The sequence below is a fragment of the Mus musculus genome, chromosome 8 (genome assembly GCF_000001635.26).
Source record: "Mus musculus strain C57BL/6J chromosome 8, GRCm38.p6 C57BL/6J".
NCBI classification, from domain to species: Eukaryota; Metazoa; Chordata; class Mammalia; order Rodentia; family Muridae; genus Mus; species Mus musculus.
Window position 1 is genome coordinate 57,397,356 of NC_000074.6, and position 24,320 is coordinate 57,421,675.

At 43.1% G+C, this 24,320-nt stretch overlaps 1 long non-coding RNA gene across 2 annotated transcripts; it reads left to right on the plus strand.

Moving 5' to 3' along the window:
* Nucleotides 1–5,761: 5,761 nt before the first annotated feature.
* Gm34099 lies at nt 5,762–17,694 on the plus strand. 2 transcript variants are annotated; one of them, XR_378999.2, is made up of 4 exons: nt 5,762–6,023; nt 14,231–14,322; nt 16,747–16,923; nt 17,538–17,694. It is a non-coding gene; the product is annotated as a predicted gene, 34099 (long non-coding RNA). The 2 variants fall into 2 exon arrangements; XR_870448.1 differs by lacking the exon at nt 5,762–6,023 and adding an exon at nt 13,075–13,105.
* The last annotated feature ends 6,626 nt before the right edge of the window (nt 17,695–24,320 follow it).

Genomic DNA, 24,320 nt, shown 5'->3' on the forward strand with positions numbered 1-24,320 from the left:
TTCTCAGTGAAAAAATGCTTGAGTCAGACATAGTGGCACATGCCCTTGTAACTCCAGCCCTTGGGAGAATGAGGCAGGAGAATTGATGTGAGCTTAAGGGTAGCCTGCACTATGCAGTGAGTTCAAAGTCAGCCTAGGCTGCATACCACATACCAAGTCTGTGTGTTGAACAAAACAATACAAAATGGGGGAGAGACAGAGGGAGACAGAGAGAAACAGAGAGACAGAGAGACAGAGAAACGAAGAGACAGAGATAAAAACAGAGAGGAACAGAGAGTTAGAGAGACAGAGAGACAGAGACAGATACACACAGAAAGAGACAGAAGACAAAGGAACAAAGAAACAAATAGACAGAGATAGAAACAGAGAAACAGAGAGAAAGAGATAAAGAGACAGAGAGAAAGAGACAGGCACACACAGATCGTGAGACAGAGAGACAGAGATAGAGAGACAGAGAAACTGAAACAGAGAGACAGAGAGAAATGGCGGGGTGTGGGGGGGGAGAGCTTGAGCCTGAGGTTGCTGTGACACCACTCTTGCAGGACACACACAGTGTTCAACATCTACAGAACAACAGCCTTCAACCCGTGTTCTTTGCTCCCCTCTGCAACACAGGCTGCAGGTATATGTTCTGTAACAAGCATAATGCTGTTTATGAAAATGTGCATGAAAAATGATTGGAATTATCTTTTCAGTGCTCCTTTAACATGACTCCTGTCAGCCCTCAGCTCTTGCAAGTATTTAGAAATGACTTGCTCAGCAGTTTTCCAAAGTTCCCTCTGATATTCCAGAGACCTCACTGTGGAAAGGCTGAGCATCCATAGAGCAGGGAGCTTTCCCCACCCCAGCATAGTACAAAACCAGGAAGTATTTATAGAGTCACTTGATTCATGGCAGATGTGAGAATTCCACTTCTCTTACAACAAAGCCAACATGAGACTATATTACACGAGAGTAACAAACAAACAGCGATAGGGAACAGAATTTCAACTCCAGTCTTGAGATAAAAGAGCTATTTGGGTTAGCAAGAGTAACTCAGTTGATAGAACGCTTGCCAGACTTTCAGGAATAACCTGATGTTTGGTCTGAATGTTCCTAGATTGTGGCTCATATGCCATGGGGCAGCCAGGAGACTTCTCAGTGAAAACTGCTTCTGAATCAGGCATAGTGTCAAACATCCTAGTAACTCCAGCACTCTGGGGAAGCCATGGGTTCAGTCCCCAGTGCTCCATAGCCTGGATACAGAGGTGGACAGCTATAATACCAAAACTCAGAGGCTGGAGACAGGAGACTCAGAAGTTCAAGGTCACTTGTAACTATCAAACAACTTGTCTTAAGTTTAACTAAATATCTCATAAAATAGACTTGAACTCAACTGTGTTTATTCTTCTTTTTAGTTATGTGACCATACATGTCACAGATATGATGTAGTTTCTGACTTTTCAGTGTTTCTAAATGCCAAAAAGACATAGGATGGCACCCATATTGGGAAATGCAGTTTGCAATATGTACTGCATTTAACATAACACAAGGGGGAAAATTAGCCTCAGTTTCTTTTAAGGTTCATAGCATTAAATGCCACTGACCTAGGCTGTTTGTCCTGCTGCAACAAAAGATCACTGAGTTTAAATTATTCATTTATAAATATATAAATTTATTTCACACTATTCAGGAGTCTTGGAACTCCAAGTTCAAGACACCGGCAGATCCGGTGACTGCTTCCAAGATGATCCTTATGCTTCAGGGAGCAGACAGACACGCTGCTCACATGATTGTCTCTTGGAAGCGGGGCACTTGCTTACATACAGCAGGCTGTAGGCTCAATTCCCACTGCTGGAGAAAAAGAAAAGAAAGGAAAAAGGAAAGGGAAGAGAAGAAAAGAGAAGAGAAGAGAAGAGAAGAGAAGAGAAGAGAAGAGAAGAGAAGAGAAGAGAAAGTCTTTTTCTAGAACAGCATTTGTCAAACTCACTTTTGTTTTTGTTGTTGTTGTTGTTGTTTTGTTTTTAAGATTTATTTATTTATTTATTTATTTATTTATTTATTTATTTATTATAAGTACACTGTAGCTGTCTTCAGACACTCCAGAAGAGGGAGTCAGATCTCATTACAGGTGGTTGTGAGCCACCATGTGGTTGCTGGGATTTGAACTTCGGACCTTCGAAAGAGCAGTTGGGTGCTCTTACCCACTGAGCCATCTCACCAGCCCTCACTTTTGTTTTTAATTGAATGTAAGTATTGTACTTGTGTAGCCGAGTTGCAAGGCAGGAGTCAGTAAGCCAGTAAGCAGCACACACACACACACACAAACCCATAGCCTCTGCTTTAGTTCCAGCTGCCAGCTTCCTGCCCTGAGTCCTTGCCCTGACTTCCCTCAGTGGCAGAGTGTGACCAGAGAAAGAAACCCTTTCTTCCCCAAGTTGCTTGTTGGTCATGGTGTATTATCACAACAGTAGGAAACCCTGACTAAGACAGTGACCAACTGCCTAACTGTACTTGCTTTTTCCTTGATACTTATAATGTTGTACCAGGACCAGAGGCAACTGCTGTCTCACTTGAGCCACCGAACAGCCAGCATAGAAAAGCTCTCTGAGACATTTGTGGTGGCTTGGGGGCACCCGTTATCAGGCTTCAGAAACCTGTAGGGTCATTTTAGGCCTTAAAAGAATTTTTTGAGTATGAGCTGGCATGGAAACATTTTTCTTTCTTCCTTTCTTTAATTAAATATTTTATTTATTTACATTTCAAATGTTATCCCCTTTCCCGGTTTTCCCTCTGCAAATCCCCTAACCATCCCCCCTTACACTGCTTCTATGAGGGTGCTCCTTCACCCACCTACCCACTTCTGCCTCACCAACCTAGCATTCCTCTACACTGGGGCATCAAGCCTTCACAGGACCAAGAGCCTCACCTCCCATTGATGCCAGACAAGGCCCCTTTAGCTCCTTCAGTCCTTTCCCTAACTCCTCCATTGGAGTCCCTGTGCTCAGTCCTTTGGTTGGCTATGAGCATCCATATCTGTATTTGTCAGGATCTGGCAGAGCCTCTCAGAGACAGCTGTATCAGGCTCCTGTCAGCAAGCACTTCTTGGCATCAGCAATAGTGTCTGGGTTTGGTGTCTGCATGTGGGATGAATCCTCAGGTAGGGCAGTCTCTGGATGGCCTTTCCTTCAGTCTCTGCTCCACTCTTTGTTCCTATATTTCCTCTGAATATGGTTTCAACAGGTTCTACTTCCCCTATGTGGGATGTCATCCCCATGGGGTCCTGGGAGGCTCTTGTTTTCCTGAGATCTGGGACTTTCTGGTTGTTGCCACCTTACAGGCCGGGCTTCCACGCACTCATTTACTGGTTTGCTAGAATTCCCACACAGATTATTAATAGGGCCAATCAGCTGGAAGGGGCCTCCAGCTCCCGGAACAGAGCCTGAATATTTTTCTTTCTTTTTCTTCTTCTCTAAGATTGGAAACAGGTTTGAAGGCAACAGGCTTTATAACATTTGACCTGCTCTCCTTCAAGAGAGGCATAGCTCAGCCCAAAGTATTGGCTCTATGTTTCTTAACTCAAGACCCAGCACAATGGAAGTGGCAGGGATCCATCCCAGCTCAGGTCATTCTGGTTGAAAATTCTCCAATTGGTCAAGCAGAAAAAGAAAAGCAGCAGTGAACAAAGCCGTTGGGGAGCACAGGTATCCACTTCTCAGAGATCCTCTCACAAGCCACACATCAGGCCTGGATAGCAACGAGTAGACCAGATAAGAGGTATAATCCTCACGAGACCCTAATGGGAGACATGCAAGCAATGGAACTCTTTGTGGGATGCTGGAAGCAAGAGGCAGTAAACAGAATATCAGGGCCTGCTAGACACACAATGACTTTGTGACAAGGTAAACTATGCCCTGGGAGCAGACCAAAAAAAGATTTTCCACTGCTCTCTGCAGAAAGACCTTGTCATCTGTCACGTTCGGATATTTTCAGCCACACTTTTGTACAGGGATTAACCACAGTGTCAACAGTATCGTTCTTGACTACAAAGGACAACCGTGACAAATCTCAGGGTCCTTTGAATCTGAAGATAGCGTTGTTCACATCTATGGATGCCAGAGGTTTTTTTGTTGTCAGCAGAGCTTCTTGAGTTATTTATGCCTGCAGTGACTTGTATTAGGTCATCCGCCCCCACCCCCACCCCCACACTCTTTAGTTGCTTCCCTGAGATGTGTCATAAGGAAATCGAGAGTGTTGTCAGCAGCAGCGTGTCCTACACTAAGTGACCACGGAACCCAAGTTCCCTACCTCTCATTCTGGTCACCTTGATTCACTTTGCCCTGTCTCCACAACTCCCCGAGGAAGCTATCAGTGCCAGAGAAGACTACCTAATCCTTCACTTTAGAAACCCTGATGATCTTCCAAGAGAATAAATCACTCTCTGATTTATTCCTGTAAGAATTTCTGAGGAACCTGGACAAGGAAGCTATTGTATGTATATACAAATAAATGACACAATCCAATGGTTGGGTGTTATCTGCCAAGTTAAACTACTGCCAAGCAGCTGTGCACATTTAAAATGATGCTTGGCACAGCTGGAGATCCATAAATCATCAGCTGCATACTTTTATCCAATTAAGAAAGTGAAATAAGTACCAAAAAGTCTACAAATTGAGATGTGTGTAAGGACTGGATGAAATTGTTATTCTGCTCTGAAGGCAAAAATAAATAACTTTTAAAAAAAAAAAGACTCTTCATTTTGCTAATATTGAAACTAGAATTTCTGATCTAGGGGCCCAGTATTTTTGTCATTTCAAATCCTGGCATGAAGTTGTGCTTCCAGGAGAACTGTTTCAGGCTTCTAGCTTTGTCTCTCTGTAAGTAACAGGGCAAACTTGAAATTATAATGCATCGTGCAAGCAATCATTCTTAAAGATGAGGGGGAGGGGTGGTGGGTGGGGGTAAGTCAAAATGTTAAGGCTCCTCTGAGAAAATTGCAGCCGGGTTATAGGTGTGGGAACTGTCCCTTTGTGGTTAGCCCCTCCTTTCTGTCTTAGCCACAGCAGGTCAGATGGAAGCAACAACAGCACTCAGCTTCTGTGGGTCTTGGTTATGCAGGCATAGTTACACAGGAGGAGTCTGAAAGAGAAGCATGCTGGTCGGAGGGTGTGGGGGGTGGGGTGGACGCTGCACTATAACAGAAGTGTTCTAGCACGCTGGTTTGCTTAGATCTGAGGATGTTTCCAGAACAGTGGTTTTAATGCTAAAACAAAAATCAAAAAGCATACACAAACACAATAAAAATTGGTTGGATGAGTTTTAGGTTCCTTAGGAGCCCTGAAGCATCCTAAGCAAGCGATACATCAAACGTGGCAGTTCTGTCTCCACCAATTGCTATGAAGATGGTCACAGGTGCTTTAATGCAGCTTCTGGTTTGTACTCGGTCCCCTGGAGGTGTTTAAAACAATCATAAAAGCCTTAACGTACCTCAAAAAGGAATTTGTGACTACTCGTCAGTTTAAGCCTACTACTTTTAGGTACTGTCCCAACCCAACACTACAGGTGCGCGCACCTTTGTGCTAAAGCATTGAGCTAAAGTTTAAACAGTGACAACTCCGAGCACACAGAGAAAGAGCCTTTAGATTCCTATCCCATCTGCCTTCCAGGACTCCTCAGAACACGAAGTTTGATGTTGAGGTGATGATATCGGATTTCTCATGAGTTCCAAGAGGTGAGAACTACAGCCGTTGTAGTAGTTTAAACAAAAGAGAACTAGCCTGCCTGAGAGGACTCGGTTGTAACTCAGTGGGTGGAGTGTGCATTCGGTATTGGCCCCTACATCCAATCTCCATACCAAGACGGAAAAATATCTCACAACATTAAAGTCCCCAAGGACCCATCTGAGACACGGTTGCCCCCAGGAAGTTATATATCGTTGCTAATCCCAACGTACAGACGAGAATCAGACACAAGTGAAGGAGGCACAGATAACAAAGAACCAGGCAAGCAACGAGTCCAGAGCCCAACTTTTCAGCAGGTTTAAGGTCAGGCATAATTCCTTCTGCCTAAATAATATCTAAAGCCTTTTATTTTATTTCACAAGTAATTACCAGGTACCTTAAGTTGAAATGAATATAAGGAGACAGAGACTTTAGCTGAGCTGTTTGTGGGGTTTTTTTGTTTTTGTTTTTGTTTTTTTGGTTGGTTGGTTTTTGTTGTTGTTGTTGTTTGTTTGTTTGTTTTTTCGAGACAGGGTTTCTCTGTGTCGTCCTGGCTGTCCTGGAACTCACTCTGTAGACCAGGTTGGCCTCAAACTCTGAAATCCGCCCGCCTCTGCCTCCCGAGTGCTGGGATTAAAGGCGTGCGCCACCACTGCCTGGCTTAAACATTTTATTTATTTATTATTGTTATGTATATGGGTGTCCTGCCTGCATGAGTGTTTGTGGACTGTGTGGATGCCAGAAGAGGGCGCCCTATCTCCTGGGACTGGAGTTACAGATGATTGTGAGCTGCCCTGAGGATCCCGGGAGTTGAATCCTGGTCTTGTAGATGCAGCCATCTTAACCACAGAGCTTTCTCTCCAGCCCCTAAGCTTCCTGGCTTTAATATGTAAAAGGATGGATAGTTAACTTGTCAGTAGGACATCAGACACTAACTCAACTTTGATAACTCCTTACCTTTCCCTTCTTGTTACCACAAAGGAGTAACCCTTGCAGATTATCATTCTAATTGGGTGTTTGCTCAGTCAATTAAAAAAACAGAGCTAGCGCTTTTAATCCCAGAACTCGAGGCAGAGGCAGGCGGTTTTCTGAGTTCGAGGCCAGCCTGGTCTACAAAGTGAGCTCCAGAACAGCCAGGGCTACACAGAGAAACCCTGTCTTGAAAAGCCAAAAAAAAAAAAAAAAAAAAAAAAAAAAAACCAAACAAACAAACAAACAAAAAACCGAGCTATTAAGACGAGTACGGGAGTCAATAAGGCCCTTTCTTTTTCTTAACAAGGCATCTCTTAAAGTCCAGATGTTAAATTACAAGCCATTATTATAAAAGTTCTTTTATTTGATGACATCTGTGGCTAAATGTTTGCGCCTTCTTTTGTCCATAACTTATTGCAATACAGACTGCCAGACGAAATACACACTGGGTATTAAATATGTTATTGCGTAAATGAGGGCTTAAAGCAAGGAAAGGATGCCTGAATTGTTTTGTTTTGTCCTGAATGTCCCTCCCTCACATGGGTATGTGCTTGCATGTGTGTGTGTGTGTGTGTGTGTGTGTGTGTGTGTGTGTGCACGTGGCTATGTGTGTTTTGCTTTGAAATCCTTCCACAGTAAACTGTGCTAAGATGGTTCAATAATGCCACTCCATGCTCTGAGAAGCTGGGGTCATATTTGCTTCTTTTTTAAAGTAGTAGTCAGCAGAGAGTCAGCCTAGGATGCAGTCAGTGAATACTGAAGTTGACGTTAATTAACAGAAGGACAGGCTCCCTTTTCTCTCTTCCTGGGGTAGCAGTAGAGGGACTCCAGCCTCATGACTGAGCAGTGAATATTTCCAGTTAATTTGGGAGTGTGAGTAGTGAACGGGTTGAGAATGAGACGAAGCCAGACAAGGCTTAGACTGTTAACAAATATCTTATAATCAATCTTAGGAGATGCTTAAAAGAGCAAACAGCAATTAAAGTCATCACGCTCGGGAGTCCTGGCTGAAAAATGAAGAGAGTGAAAATCCAAATGTACATATTAAAATTAGGGGTTCAGCCAGGCATCAATGGGACTCCTGCCCTGCGGAAAACACATCTTCATACCAAACTCACACAATTTTCAGCGAGTTTACCCATTACACAAACACCAGTGCTTTATGAACTTTATGGGCCGTATTTATATTTATACAAACAGAAGGGAAGAAAAGGGTGTATAGAGAAGAATTGTTTGACTTCGGTGTATAGGTGAACTTTGATGGAACTTAGTAAAACTCAGACCGTTTATTACCATGATCAATGACTCTCTAGGGAGTCATTTCCCTGCCCTCCCAGCTGGAGGTACGTAGCTGCGGGGACAGCACCCGTAAGAAAGGAACAGAACAATAGGTTCTGTGAGTTCAAGAAGCTGAGGTTGCCCTTGCTGAGTGGGTGGTATGAGCATCCATCCTGAACAGCACATAATTCAGGCAGAAGTGACGGATTCCTGAGCAATGTGGAAATAACAAAGGAGTACAATAATGAAAGTTCACTTGAATCACCCAAAGTGCTGAGGATTTCTCGTGTCAACAGATCTCTGGATTGAAAAGCCACACGCCTAGCGAATTTCCTGATCAAATCCAGGACACAAAGTTAACACTAAATAGCCCTGTGGTATTACCCGGGCTAGACTCCACAGGGTGTTTGGTCCACAGGATCAATTAGGAAACAAGGAGCTGTTTTGTCCTTCGTAAAACAATGAATGAACGAATTCAGTTTGCTTCAATTTGTTTTGCTCTGTTATTTTTAAAAATATAACAAAGTCACATGTCTCTACTACACTTTGGTTCTGTCATGCCCGTGTCTGGGACAGAGACACGGCTTTTTCTTTGACCTTTCTTTGTGATGACACGGCATAAAGGTATTTGTTGCAGCAAACTTTTTTTTTAATTAGATATTTTCTTCATTTACATTTCAAATGCTATCCCAAAAATCCCCTATACCCTCCCCCCTCCCCGCCCTGCTCCCCTACCCACCCACTCCCACTTCTTGGCCCTGGCGTTCCCCTGAACTGGGGCATATAAAGTTATTTGGGGGGGGGGGTGGTTTTTTGAGACAGGGTTTCTCTGTGTAGCTCTGGCTGTCCTGGAACTCACTTTGTAGACCAGGCTGGCCTCGAACTCAGACATTCGCCTGCCTCTGCCTCCTGAGTGCTGGGATTAAAGGTGTGTGCCACCACGCCTGGCGTAAACCTTTTTTTAAAAAATTATTTAGATATTTGACTACACTGTCTCTGTTGCTGTCTTCAGACACACCAGAAGAGGGCATTAGATCCTATTATAGATGGTTGTGAGCTACCATGTGGTTGCTGGGAATTGAACTCAGGACCTCTGGAAGAGCAGTCAGTGCTCTTAACCGCTGCTCAGTCATCTCTCCAGCCCCTGCAGCAAACTTTTAATTGACAGATTTCACATCCTGTCACTTGACAGGAAGTCATTGGCTTTCTCAGTTCTGTAAGGTGTGGTGACAACTCCTCTAGTAGCCACGGCCCGAGAGTGACCCTTTCTTATTTTCTTCATATGAGTAACTAAAGAACACTAAAGCTACCCTTGCTCTGTGGTTCCCTTCAAAGTCACACTGCAAGAAAAGTGACCATGGGTAACATTAAGTGAGGCTGTCTGACTTCTCCCTTTTTTGGCTGCATTTCTGTCATTGATTTCATTTCCCAGTGTCTACATACACTCTCGGAAGCTCTGTTGGATGTTTCAAGAAGTCAGGAGTGTGGTCACTGTATGTTAGACTCACCCAGAGGTAACAACCAAAACAATGACGATGACAACAACATTGTGACTGTTGACCGTCACATTCTGGCATCCTGGACACCAGGACATGCCTTGAGGTCCCGGCACGCAGGGATGCGCGGCAGCATTCAGGGCCAGTTTCCTGGGGTTGAGCTGGTGCTGAAGATGCCTGATTGGCCCTGACATTGGGTGGAGGATGATCAAAAGCCCTTCTGAAAGCAGCCTCCTGGGGAAGATGTTCTGGTTTTTTGTCTCCCCACCCCCACCCCCACCTCCCGCCCAGTTTTTCTCTCTCTGCCCCCTGCCAAGGTAGGGACTGTCATCACTGCGCTGCTCCAAGTACATACTTCTAATGGAGAAAAAAAATGACAAGCTGAACCTCCTTCTGTATAACAATAGATCCTAAACCTGTTGATCATCAAATCCCTTGATCACATGAGGAGGTTTAAAGGGAGGAGGGGGAATCAATTTTATGATCTCAAGCTTAGAGTCTGAGTACTGTAGCCGGGGGTCAAACTTTGCAGTCTATAATTTTAAGGGCTCCATATGACTGCAAGGAGCAGCCATATTTGAGAGCAAGGAACCAGGTTCTTTTCTTTTCTTTTCTTTTCTTTTCTTTTCTCTTCTTCTTCTTTTAAAACTAAGTATTTTTAGATGTGTCTTTGGCGATTCCATTTAGAACAAATACTTTGTGTTTTGTTCCCAGTTTAAACCCATTCCTGAGCTACACTGCTTCCTTCATTAGCTTTCCTCGGTTTAGACATGCAGCAAAGACAGCTTTTCAGGAGCATGCTTCTAGTGCTGGGTTTTCGCTTAAACTTTCCTGGGAACAAGTGTCAGTGAAGAACTCATGATTCCCTGAGTTAGAAAGTCTATTGTAACTCTGTTGTAGAATATCCAAGGTTGCCACCTATGATCCCGACAGGTGTGGTGAAATTCTTGCAATTGAAATTTTCTGTTTGCCTCAATGGCTCAAGTTGGAAAGACACTGGTTTAGGCACAAGGAACGAATCTAAGACTTCTGCCTCTTTTCTTCACATTCTTCCCCGAGTGTCTGAATCACACCTGGAGCGAAGACATTCTCATCCTGTGAGAGCAGAGGTAGGAAGCGGATGCTACTCAGGAAAGAGGTTAGAGTTACTGGAAGTTAAAGTTGGATTCAGGGCACCTAGATCAGGGACCCGGGCCTCAGGGTTAGGGGACTACTTTTCCTCTGGGCTTTTGATCTCTGACTTGGAACTGAATGCCAATGGCACCTCAAAACCCTTACAGTGAGGACCTAGAAGCAAGCAAAGAAACGACAGGCAGGAGGTGACTGTGACAGTGGAAGGTCATTCCTGACAGTGACCCAAGGGACCAGCAAAATAGGAAGAAGGGCAACGCTTGGCCTCTCAACCTGCTGCATCGTCTAGGATATTGTAAGAGGAAACCAGCTGACCAACACAGAGTAGTTTCAGAATCTTGGCCCATGTATCACAAGGCAGAGTAAACAGGAAAGGTTTGCAGTTACCGGAGAAAAGTGCTTATTTATTGCTGTTGCTTTCTCTTTCCTTTAAAAACATTTGTTTATTTATTTATCGTGTGTGTGTGTGTGTGTGTGTGTGTGTGTGTGTATTTGTGTATTTGTGTACACTAGAACCACAGCATGCAGAAAGAGGTCAGAGGACAACTTTTGGCAGTTGACTCTCGCCTTCCACCACTTGGGACCTGGAGATCAAGCATCTTTATTCTCTGAGCGTTTTGCTGGCCCCTCTGATTTCTTTTTGAGATGGGGGTCTCATGAGGTAGTATAGGTGGGCTTAAAACTCACAATCTTCCCTTAGCTGCCCCCTAAATGCTGGAAGTATGGGCATGTGCCCCCACACTCAGATGGAGAGACAGTATCTTCATCAGGTACAGAGTCTGATAATTCCTAAAGTCGGATAGCACTGGAAGTTGCATGGGTATGAACACAGTTAAACTTTTGTTTCTGAGGGCTGGAGAGATGGCTCAGTGGTTAAGGGCACTGGCTACTCTTCCAGAAGTTCTGAGTTCAATTCCCAGCAACCACATGGTAGCTTACAACCATCTGTAAAAAGAAAGAAAGAAAGAAAGAAAGAAAGAGAGAGAGAGAGGGAGGGAGGGAGGGAGGGAGGGAGGGAGGGAGGGAGGAAGGAAGAAAGAAAGAAAGAGAAAACCCTTTTGCTTCAATGACTATTTCTAGCTGGTTAAAGAGACCCAGAAGTATCACACTTCATTCCTAGCATGTCACAATACTTACTCTAAATTAGAATACCAAATGTCACCTAATACAAATCTTCTCATCAAGATATACCTCTGAGAATTGCAAATCCAAACGACTCTGAGATTCCACCGTACACCCATCAGAATGGTTAAGATCTGAAACTCAAGCCCTGGGAGGCCTGCTCTTTTCTGAAAGGAAGTGGAGGAGGAGAGGATCTGAGTGATGGTTGTTGGGAGGGGCCAGAAGGAGAAGCGGGGGGGGGGGGGGGGGGTGCCGTTGAGATGTAGTTCATGATATAATAATAATAATGAAAAGATTCACCACTGAGATAGCTTTTATTTACATAGACAACTGATTTTCCTCTGGATTTATTTATTTTTTATTCACTGTGTGTGTGTTTAATTGTTTTATTTATTTACATTCCAAATGTTGCCTCCCTTCCCAGTCCTGGCTCCAAAGATTCTTCACTCCCTCCTCTCTCCCGCTTGCCTCTGAGAGGATACTCCCCCTACTGCTCCCCACTGCCCCCTCACCACCCAACCACCCCCACCTCATCCCCCCACCCCCTTACCCTGGGGCATAAAAGTGTGTGTGTGTGTGTGTGTGTGTGTGTGTGTGTGTGTGTGTGTGTGTTTTTTAAATTTTTATTTTTGTTATTATTCTGTGTGTGCAATGCATGTGAGTGTGTCGGTACAACTGAGCCAGGTGTGTGCTCGTAGAGGTCCAAGAACGACTTTTGGGAGTCCATCTCCTTTCACTGTAAGGCCTCCAAGGGATTAAACTTATGATCAGGTCTACACAATGACCATTGTTACCCACTGAGCCATCGGATTTGTCGGGTGAGGGTTTTGTAACAAGGTTTTGTGTAGCCTGGGCTGGGTTGCAACTCAGAATCTAGAGGAAGCTGACTTTGTGCTTCTGATGGTCCTGCGGCGCCCTGTTAAATACTGGGATTACAGGCACGCATGCATCACCGTGCTGGGCTGGAATTTTCCAATGCTAAAGCAGTTTGGGTTTATATGCTTATTCATTTCCTACCCTAAAAGCAAGCGTCAGAAAAGTACACGCAATGGAATGTAGGTAAAAGCTGCCATTACGTGACCCTAGCTTTGGCGGTGAATGCTACATGCAGTCTGGACAAGACTCTAAACTTGTATGAAAGAAAACAGTAAGGACATGGTGTCCTGCCAGGACCTCTCTGTCCCACTCATTTAGATGGCAATCAATTGAAAAAGGCTGCAGACTTTGTCGGTAACACCCACAAAGCAAAGAGCAGAAGCTCCTGGCAGGTAGAGTCAAGCATAGCCACGCCCAGGTAAACATCTGCAGGGCTGGGTTTAATAGCCGCTATTAATACCCAGCCCAAGTCAGAATTCGATGTTTCTTTTCTTTCCGAAGCTAGATTTCTTTCATTGGCTCTCTTCCTAGGTGAGAACAGTGTCCTGAATATCATCCCTGGCAGCTGCCAACCACAAACCTGTGTAGGGAAGAGGAGTAACAAACAGCGCGCTTTATCCGTGGATTCTTTTGACTTAGGCCAGGCCATACGCGCGCGGCGCTCACCTTCTATGTTTGCCGCCTTAGTCTTGGGTCTGCTTCTCACTGCCCTTTTGGAATTAATCGTTCTACTTTCCCAGCTCAGCCTCATTTGTAATGCAGATTTAAACGTTCTCTGCTCGGTAGCCTACAGTGGAAGGCCAGAAACGCCCGGCAACCCTCTGCTCCTTTGAAGCTCCGCCAATTTATAAGAAGGAATTCTCCACAAGTAACACGGGGTGCCTTCTGGCTGACAAGCAGAATGCTGGACCTGGCTTACTTCAATAAGTAAAACCACCTCAGGAATACACACTTTTGAAATCCTAATTTTTTTTCTCTTGATCAATGTATATGCCTTTTGTCTTTAATAGTTCTAAACATGTAGATATTTATAAACTAGGAGCTAATTGTATTGTTACTATTTATCAGGATTCTGTACTATTTAAAATGAAATTAGCAATGTGAACTCATATGAAGCAGGATAGAGATCCTACACAGTGTGGGCTGGAAACGGATCTTTCTGGACAAGGCTTGGAATTAATTGCTCTTCCTAGAAACAGCATAGCATTACTAGCTTGAGACCTTTTTTAAAAATTGTTTTGAAATTAAAAATAAAATTTAAATATAACTAAATCCTTTTTTCCTTTCCCTTTCCTCCCTCTAACCCCTCCCATATACATTTTGTTCCCTCTCTCTCTCAAATTCATGATTTCTGGCTTCTTTCTTTAATTCTTCTCTCTCTCTCTCTCTCTCTCTCTCTCTCTCTCACACACACACACACACACACACACACACACACAAACATATACACATGGGGGGGTAAATATACAGACACAGTCTGCTAGGTCTGTATAATGTTACATATGCGTATAGCTTGATATTAAATAAGCAATTTGTGACTACCTTCACAACTACCTGGAGCTTGTGAGGTCGCAGATCTTCAAGGAGAACCTACAGCTGCCCCTTTGCTAAGGCAGCATCAGCTACACTCTAAGTATTTATCCTTACTACCCGCAGATAAGTGTGGTCCTCGCTCCTCATCAAGGACACGTCTCTGCAGCAGATGGAGATCATTACAGAAAACCACAACCCATCAAACTGCAGCACAAGTGAGCATGTGGTACCCAGCCCCAGCTGATCCATCTACAGCTCGACTCCCACACCTAAGGCTCAAGGAACATCTCATAAAGGCTCAAAGATTCTCAGAGCAGCAGGAAGTCCTCTGTGAAATTTTGTCCCCTAGTAACGTTAGAGAAACTACACCCTCGAAGTCTCAACAACATGGCTGCTTAAACAAGACCTGAACAAGGAGAACTTCAGCAGACACATTAACACGGAAGGGGAGATCTCAAAGGGACACAACCCTCAGAAAAGAACTTCAGGCAACTAAGGGCAGCTGAGAGCTGGAGACAACTTTTGATGTTGAAGGAGCTCTGGCCAGCTTGGGCATAGCGAGCAAGTCCCTGGCAGGCCTTGTCCTTCTCCCCATTCCCTCTGCTTTGCTAAAAACTGCTAGATTACGTTCCTGATGCTAGCCCGTAAGGTCTATTCTTCCCTTATTTGCACACTTTCTCCTCCTGAGACTGACTACTAAGGTCCAGCTATCAAAGTATTGTAGTCCAGCAATCAAACCCCTCTTTGGCTCACCTAATTAACATGCCCAGTTTAAATTAAACACCTCACCCTAACACGAGATTTCCCCTTGCATCTTTATAAATTGTCATTTTCCTATATGCCACATCTGTCTTCTCTCTATCCAGAGGCTATTTGGAACAAATAGCCCTCCTCCCGCTCCCTTGTTCCCTTCCCCTTCTCCCGCATCCTCTATCTCCTGCCTTTGTCTCTTATGTCCTGCCCTCTGTCCCTCTGGGCCAGAGAAATCTCCTTTGTGTTGAGAACTTGGTCTCAGGGTTCTGAGCGCGATCCTTTTCCTTTCAGATGCTGTTTCTTTGAGAGTCTAGGTGAGGGCTGCCTGAGCTCAGGCTTCGCAGGTTCTCAGGGTTTTCCCTTCCTTTTCCCTCTTCCAGTTCCGGCCTAAGCTGAACGTTCCCTGTAAGACTTGCTCTACGACAATACACGTGCTTCCTTCCATCCCTCGCCTCTCACAGATTACAGCCATCCAAGTGTTCTTTATTTGAGAATCTTATAACCTTCTTGGGCCCAAACCCTTGTCAATCGTACTTGCATGGTCATTAGAGTCCAAAGTCACTGTTAACCAAAAGTACTAAAAAGTAAATCCAGAGTGGTTACACAGTGACTTCTGGGGCATAGCTTACCTTCGTATGACTCTAAAGTAGATCTCACGTTTGTATTCAGTATATGAAAGTGGTTTAGTACAAGATGGCTTTCACATGATTTAGCCAGGAGTACTGCTAGAAACCTAAGACTCGTTGTTGTTTTTTGTGTACTTTGCTCTGAACATTTCCACTTTTGTTATCAGGGAATCTGGTAAGGTTAAGACACGAAGCCACTTTGGAAAATGGGTTCGTTTAAATCAGGTACAATGGAATATGCTTACGATCCTAGCTATGTAGGAGACTAGGGCAGATAGATTCTTTGAGGCTTATCTGGGAAACATAACAAGACCTTTCTTTAGTTGCCTGTAGTTCTTTGCCTAGGGTTGGGTTTCCTGTAAGGTTTTCCCATTTCCTTTTAATATGTTTGTTGGTATTGTTCTTGTTCAGGTCTTGTTAAGGAAGCCATGTTATTGAACAGAAGAAAAAAAGGCTTAAGTGATAGCTAGTCTTCAATCTTCTATAAATTTTCATTAAAATTGTCTTCTTAGACAAGATGGTAGGGTATCTGAGCATGTACCTGCTGTTCTGGATCAACTGAAGCAACCACCTTGGGGGATGCATTGCTTCCTCAGTCTCTATTAACAGAGTTCCCAAGAGGACTCTAGCTTCCACACAGAAAATAAAAGGACGCTTTCTAGAATCAGACACAAAGGGTGTGATGGGAAACTATTTTCTCCTCAGAGAAATCTAGTTTCTCTTAGGATTGAGGCCCTCAGCCTATCTCTGGAAAATTTTCCATTTTCTGTTTTTCTGTGTCTCCACTAACAAAAATCCATGAGAATATCATGGTGTTTTATTTATAGGTTACGGTCATCACGTTTTCAGACTATCATGATTATAATGAGTACAAGTTAACTTTCCAATCGACCAATTTAATTCAACAGCCCATTTTTTAAAAGCTATTTTATTGGATTGAGTATTAGGAATCCAATCCTGCAGAAATAACTCAGATCACTTAGAAAAGCGTAAGGGTGTTTGCTACTGGAAAAGAAAGGAGAGTCATGGATATTTTATGTGCTAGGTTGAATATTTGGATGGTCTTGTACTCTCTGGGAACTGTTAGCTCCATGATACCTGCCATAATTTTATAGCTCTTAGAGATGCTATTGCTTACTCTCTGTTGAACATGTATTTTATTGATTACCAACACACCCAGAGAGTATTTTGATGTAGTCTAGAGTCTTCCTTCGGCAACTCAAACACATTTCCTCTTTCTCTCTTCTTAATGGAGACCAGATTCTTAGGAATAACCCTTCATCTCCTCGAAGACCCTCTCGGCCACGCATTCCTTTGCACTGTCTTAGTTACCAGCTGCCATGGAGGATATCCTGAAGGGAAGAGTTCAAGATCAAAAGAGATGTCTCTGTTCATGAACTAACAAATACATTGTTCTCCTTCCTCGTTTTATGAACGGTGAGAATGTCTCTTCACATAACACATTAAAGTCAAAAGTGCCATGGAAAATGTATCACTTTTAAATCCCACAGAGGTTTAAAAAGGTTACTCTAACAAGCATTTTCCAAGTTATGCTATTTATGGAATAATTATAGCTTGAGCTTTTCTGTCATCAAAATTAAATGGTTGATTCTTCAATAGCCCTTTTACTCCAAAAACCAATTCTGCTTCTGGCATAAATTATATTCAAGTTCAAGGATAAACTTGATTTCATTATTCTCTCTGACTCTGTTTCCAAAGTAAAGTAAAATGGAGTGTTCGTTGGAAACCAGTCACCCTAGACCATTAAATCCAATCTCCTTTGTTTACCATCTACCCCATAACCCTGCTCTTTCTACCCATTTATACAAACACACAAACACAAGTAATAATGCTCATCAATAGTATTACATTGTTGAGACATTTTCTAATATTTATATTTTCTGATTTTATTTCTTCCAAGTGTGGCTTCTCGCCATATGGCCTTAATTCCAAAGAGTAGCTAAATATTCTTATGACCATCCCTAAGGCCCAGAAGACAAAACCATAACAGTACTAATTATTAAAGCACTTCTTTTTGGTTTGTTTTTAAGGTCTGCAAGATGACTCAGTGGACAAAGGCACTTGCTACCAAGGCTGATGACCTGAGTTCAATCCCTGGAACGAACATGGGGAAAAGAGAGAACAACTCTCCTATGTTATCCTCTGACTTCCATATGTGCACGTGGTATAGGTGCACACAACCCTTCCCCATACAAAATATATAATAAGTGTATCATTAAACTGAGAGGTATTTGTTTGCATCTTTACATTGGTTTGTAAAGCAATAGGTTCTCACACAGCTTCTCATGTGAACTCTGTGTAGGAATAGAGATTACCCCACCTCCCTCCCAATCCTCCTTTCCCGGTATTCCTTCATTCCCAGTGTGCTCCCTTCGACTGCTTCATTCTCTTGCCCATTCCCTCCCTTACAGTCTCTTTATATCCAGTCTCAGGGCCCCTTTCTAGTGTCCTGGCCCTTACGTGCATCCTTTCCTAAGTTTGACACTTAGAGACTAGAATCCACCTAGACATTTGTCTTTCTGAACCCCAGTACCTCACATGAAGCGCTTCTATCCCAAGAGTTACCTAATTGAACTCTTTCATCAGTGTGGTATTAGTTAAATTATGTCCCATGGGAAAAAAAGATAGGAGAGTCTGACTTTATTTGGGGGTAGGGTCATTACAGATATAGCAATGTTTAATGGAGTTATAGGATGGACCATAAGCCAGTATGACAAGTATCCTTAGAAAGCGGGACATCGGGACATAGAAGGACATAAATGCCACCATGAAGGCCATTGTCTATGGCCCTCAGAAGAAAACCAGCCATTGGCACCTTGATTTCAAACTCTAGGCTTCCAGCACCATGAGACAATGCATGTCTTATTTAAGGCTTTAAGCTTATAGAAGTCACAACCGCAGATCTAGAAAATGACTTTTAAATCTCTGCAATTAAGTCTTATTCCACTCTCATAAACATAGGAAGGAGGGCTTTCCCCAAAGTCACATAGGTAGTAGGAAGTAGGGCTATAGTTTAACCTAGATCTGTTGGTTTTTTTTTTCTAAAGTTCATATTCTTTCCACTAAAGCATACTGATTCCAAACGCATTTTATATTGACTTGGATGGTTACTGTCTTTTCTACACACAGCACAGCATATGGGTCTAGAAAATATTCTTAGAATTGTATAGTTGAGATTTTTCTGTTTTGTTTTGTTTTGTTTTGTTTTGTTTTGTTTTGTTTTGTGTGAGTCAGGGTCTTGCCCTGTAGCTCAGGCTGGCCTTGAACACATAAGCTGACCTGGAACTTGTGGTTCTCTTGCCTAGGATCCTAAGAGCTAGGATTCCAAGGGGGACCATTGTGCCTGGCTCTGTCCAGCAGTTTTGTAGATTCTGACAGCATCATCATGAGCTCCCTTCTTATCTTTGAGGACTGAGTTATAATATAAATCTCAAGATGCAGGTAGAGTCGTTGACCTCCTTTGAGAAAAACAGTGTCATCCCTGGCCCTGGAACATCAGCTAGAAACCAGGACACCAGTGGGAAGGTAAAACCAGACTCAGCTAGAGACCGTGTTTGCCTGTTGTATGGAGAAGGGAAATGGGAAAGAGAGAGAGAGAGAGAGAGAGAGGGAGGGAGGGAGGGAGGGAGGGAGGGAGGGAGGGAGGGAGGGAGGGAATGATTGTTATGGAAGAGGATCTACTGGATGGTAAGTCGATTCAAGCTAGAAGACACTAAGACATCCAGAAAACAAATAATTGAAAGCAAACAAGGACCAGGAACTAAAGATGCTTCAACATTTAACAGCAACCAAAGACAACAGTCAGGTTCAGGTACCAAGTCTACCAAGGATGACCCTGATGTATCCATTTCCTGAGCCTGGCCAGGTGGCAAGTAGAGCTGAAATTCTACCCACGTCCTTCCGTCCCAGCTGTGTGTCTGATTAGCAAAGGGTGTCTCTTTACATAGAGCTATCTCAGAAGCTTCACAGGCCCAGGAAAAGACAGCATCATCTCTAGATTGGAGCAGTGATGTCAGGCTCTCGGGAAGTGGGGAAGGGTAGAGCTTGATGGTTGTTACACTGTGTTTGATGGTTGTTACACTGTGTCAGCTTTCCATCCCAGCAGCAAATATCATCTGAGACAACAGACTCAAGAACAGGAAAGTGTTACTGTGGCTTGCGGTTTCTGTTGTTTTAGACTGTGGTTGGCTAGCTTCGTAGCTCTTGGGCCTGTGGTGAGGCAGTTCATCGTGGTAGGAGTGCCTGGCCAAGGAAGCTGTGCGCATCACCTCATGGCAACCAGAAATCAGAGACAAAGGGGAAAAAATGGAACTTTTGCACCTCATTTCCACAGAGGGAACACAGACCCAAGAGAGAATTGCCAGGTAATCTCCAGCAATCCTTGCTAAATTTGGATTTCAGATCAACATTGGACACTTTTTTAAAAAACATAAGTACCTCCAATGTACACACTTAGACTTCTATATGCATATACTAAGGGGGTTTTTGCTCATTTTTATTAGAAATTCACATTTTAACCAGGCTTCTTGCAATTTTTTTCATCGCTCAAATCTGGCAAAGTAAGTGCAGAAGACCTTTAAGAGTAGGGTCTCAGTTCCACAGCGTGCGACTGGTGACGCAGATGTGGCATCAGGAGAATTGAAAACCTGACCCTAGGGTAAGTGCATGCTCTGCATTTGAAGTTCCCAGACCACTGAACCCATAGCAAGTTCCCAGTGTTTATTACTTATTCACATCATTCTGGCTTTAGTGAAACACTCTTGTAGGGTCTGGAGAAGATTCTGGGGCCAAGGGCCAGATGGAAATGCCACAGGCAAGCGTAGAGGAACAAGGCAAAGAGTGAGATGTATGTTGATTAGCATCAGCAAGCTTAGAGAGTGATTGGCCTTCCCTTTTTCCAGAGCCAAAATTCTTCCCTGAGATAAGGGAATCAAATAATACAGACCAGTAACAGCACAAGATATTATAGGCCTGTAGGCACGGGATCTCTTCGTGTTTTCACCTGAGGGAAAACAGGATAAGATGCAGTAGATGTGTAAGAGACACAAAAGTGAGTGGGGTTTTGTTGTTGTCTTGTTAGTTTGTATTTGTCCAATGTAACTCATGGTGGCTTTAATCTCCAGATACAGCTGAAGATGACCTTGAACATCTGATCGTCTTCTGATGCTGTGCCTCAGTTGTAGGTTGTAGGCAGGGGCCTCCATATCTGAATTATGTAGTGCTGGGGATTGCGATCTATAACTGAGCCAGCTCCCCAGCCTGGATAGTTTTTAATGACAGTGGATGACAGAGTGTCACTGCATTGAAAACTGTTGGAAAGTCAGTTAGCAACTTTAAAAGAAAAGAAAGAAATTCCCTGTTATTGAGTCAAAATCAGAAAGATTGTAGAATGCTCTTTTGAAGAGCTTTGCCTTCTGAATTTATGGTAAAATTGACCCAATTTATATTCAGAACTCTCACTGAAAACGAAAGAACAACAAAGGATCAAATTAAAACATCAAAATGATGCTCATCAAATTGACAACTTACTGGTTTTCTAAATTTTTTTCCTTTAAAATCTATTTTTATTCCTGGGTTGCTCAGTCTTAAAATTTTGAAGTGACGTTACACAACCATGAAAGAACTATTTTCACAGAAGGAGAGACCTGTAGGCTAAGGATTCCTAAGTGATACACACTTTTCTCCATGGTGACTAGCAGAAGAACTTGGACAGAGTCAGAAATAGAGGACCTAACAAGTTCACATAGCACAATTGCTCAACGTGATGGGCTTCCCAGATCTCTTGACTTTCCATGCTGATGGTCCAGAAGACTAGCCCTGATTTCGTTACTCTTTATAGCCCTGCTTTGTTCCCATCAGACATAGCAAAAGTTAACATCACTTGCTGGGGACTATTTGTGTGCTTGTTTTATGTTGCTGGGTATAGAACCCAGAGCCTCTCTCATGTTAGGCAATCATTCTGTCACGAAGGTACATCCTCAGCTCTTGGGTTTTTAAGGCAGGGTATACCTCTCCTCTCCTCTCCTCTCCTCTCCTCTCCTCTCCTCTCCTCTCCTCTCCTCTCCTCTCCTCTCCTCTCCTCTCCTCTCCTTTCATCTCCTCTCCAGGAAGGTCTAAATTTATATAAGTTCAATTTTAATGATATTAAATAAATAGAATTCTTAGTAGTTCAATTTGTATTCACTAACATTTTACTATTTTAGAAGAATCTTGAAATCATCAATTCATTTCCTTGTTACTTATTTATATATATTTTAAAGGATTAATTTTATACAGCCTTTGTAATTTAAGCCTAATGTAGGCTTAGATTTTTTTAAGCCTACTTTTAATAAGGGTTCTCAAATGTTTCCACCTCCTTTCTAGCTCACCATTCAAAGGGAGGGGAGAAAAGATGGTAAATAGGACAAGGGGATGTGGACCTGTTTAGAAGTAGTTCCTTGGTACAGTTCTTATTGCCTTTTGTCGGGAGACCAGCAGTCCAGTTCGGTAGTGTCAGGATACCAAACATGAATCAGCAGTGGTGTCATGATCCAGCAGAAACTACCAGGCCTCCACCAAATTGGCAGGAGTCAGCAGGGGTGACCAGGACCAGCCAGGATGCCAGAAGAAGCTCTTTGCCATTCCTCTCTCAATGAAACAAAGATGGAGAAAGTAAAGATGTGAGACCTACAAAGCATTGCACAGCTAGCTATGTAAGCGTCTGTCACTGTCATTGTCCACAGCTAGCTATATAAGTGTCCATCACTGTCATTGTCCGCTGAGTCCTATTTATACTCTCTCCAAACACCACGTGTCCTTCCACATGTCTGGCCTCAGCAAAAACAGCACTGTAAGGCAGCCTTACCTCGTGAGTCTCTATCCGCTGGTATATCCAGAAACTTCCACTTCAGCCCCCATATGAATAGTTTAACAAGTAAAATAAATAAATTGTCAGCTACTTTAAAAGATGGAATTGCACCACAAGATGAAAGCTGACAAGCGATAAGAATCCCTATCAGATGCAACCTGTTTTTATGTGTGTCTGAATAATTGGTTGTTGCTGGTTTTGTAAAACTCAAATTTAGGATGATTTTCCAAGATTACCTAAGATTCCACAGTTTTAGCCAACATTTTCTTTCATCAACCATACACACTAACATGGTAGAGTCCGGTAGCAATGACCTGATATTGTGTTTTCGACTGACCTGCCTAACGTAGTGAGTTACAGACCTGCCTAGGTTAGAAGGGACACTATTTTAAAACAAATGTACATATTAAACCTATATATAAAGATATTTAAAATTACTCAAAAGGTTAAGTACCTCTTCTTTTGGATATAGCTTCACTTCTATTAAAAGTCGTGACTTTCTTTATGTAGATATAAAAAAGAAATCCTAAAATTTATATGGAAGTACAAAATGCCCCAAATTTCCAAAGCAATGCTGAACCAAGCGGGGAATGATGGGGTATCAGAGAGCCTCAAGTGATTTGGAGCCATAGTGTGGACAGCACCAAATGAGTACCTGCACTGAAACAGACACACAATCCATTGTAGATTAGACCTTGCTTCTTTGTGTATTGTAGGTTGTACTTTGCTCCAGAATAAACCCACCGGATTCCCTATAAATATACTAAGAGCAGACACTGAAGAGTAGACAGACTCTTTAACAGGCGGTGCCGGGGAAGCAGGCAACAGGAAGAAACTAGATTCATACCTCTCACCCTGCTTCCACACTACTGGCAGAAAACGTAGGGGAAATACTTCAAGATGAGAGCTTAGGTAATGACTTCCTGGACAGGATTCCAATGGCTGAGGAGATAATGGTGGGATTTGATAAACGGTACTGAAAGAAATCCAAAAGCTTCGAAGCAAAGGAAGCAACTGTCAAAGCTAAGAGACAGCATACAAAACGGGATAAAACATTTACCTGCCATTCATCTGACAAGAGATCAGTGTCTGGAAATTTAACATCTAGACTATGTAAACATTAAAGATTGAACACCAAAATACCATAGGAGGAACAACAATATGTGTTAGTACCAGGACATTCCAAACCTATGAGCTATCAACATGACCCACGACCTGCAGGCCGGTTGCCAAGTCAATGACCACCATATCCCAGAACCCACTTGGCTCATTTCCCACCCTTACTTGTGTTACATCACTTTCCATATAAATAAGGAGAACACCCCTTCCTCACTCTCTCTTTCTTTCTTCTCTCCCTTTCCACTTGACCTGCCACTCCCTTTGTCTCTCCCTCACAATAAACCTCTTTCACCTGGAACTGCCTTGACTTAGCATGTTGTTTGGTGCTATCTGCTAATTTAATACACCAATATGAACTAGCCAGTACCCTCCCCCCCCCCCCGAGCTCCCAGGGACTAAACCACCAACCAAAGAGCCCACATGGTAGGACTCATTGCTCCAGCTGCATATGTAGTAGAGGATGGCCTGTTGGTCATCAGTGGGAGGAGAGGCCCTTGGTCCTGTGAAGGCTCTATGCCCCAGTGTCTGGGAATGCCAGGGCCAGGAAACAGGAGTTGCTGGGTTGGTGAGCAGGAGGGTGGGGGAGGGGATACAGGGAGGGTGTTTTTTGGAGGGGAAACCAGGAAAGGGGATAACATTTGAAACGTAAATAAAGAAAAAGAAAGCTAGTAAAATGGTAGACAGTATAATCAATAAATGAGCAAGTGAATTGGACACAAAATATCCATGGGGTTGATTACACAATTAGATTATAGGAGAAAAATAACTTGGATGTCTAGTAGAAACTTAAATCTTGGGTTGAATTTCATCTCTGCACTAAGAAACATCAGGAAAGGACTTGGTTAAA